Source organism: Penaeus monodon, chromosome 28 (genome assembly GCF_015228065.2).
Source record: "Penaeus monodon isolate SGIC_2016 chromosome 28, NSTDA_Pmon_1, whole genome shotgun sequence".
NCBI classification, from domain to species: Eukaryota; Metazoa; Arthropoda; class Malacostraca; order Decapoda; family Penaeidae; genus Penaeus; species Penaeus monodon.
In genome coordinates, this window is record NC_051413.1 from 18,897,115 (window position 1) to 18,897,574 (window position 460).

The following is a 460-nucleotide window of genomic DNA, read 5'->3' on the forward strand; positions in this document are numbered from 1 at the left end:
CCCAATCCCATCAATAATTAGTGAAAAAGCGAGAATGGAAATCGGAATCATTAAAGAGAAAATGGACCCGAAACGACTCGCTGGGGAAACTAAAATGAAATCCGAAGTGATATGAACTTGGGCCATTTTCTCAAGCCATTTATCAGCCAAGATTCCTGCAAGAGATCTTCCGGTGACCTTACGGTATTTCAAAAACCTGCGTCTGCGATGTTCGGGGAAGGTCAGCTCTGCTAAATGGCCCAAGTTTGAATCCAAAGTGCTATTACTCTCCTATCTCTCGCTGTTCTGGGCTCGCGAGGCTTTCTGACATACACGTGTATGCAGACACATGTACGAAAGCACACACATATATGCACACATGTAGATGGTATCACCCATGTGGAAAAGAAGATGCTGAGTCAGCATGCTCTCGGATGGAGATGCTCCCAAGGGTCTCGTTGGAGGAGAGCCCGACTCTTGT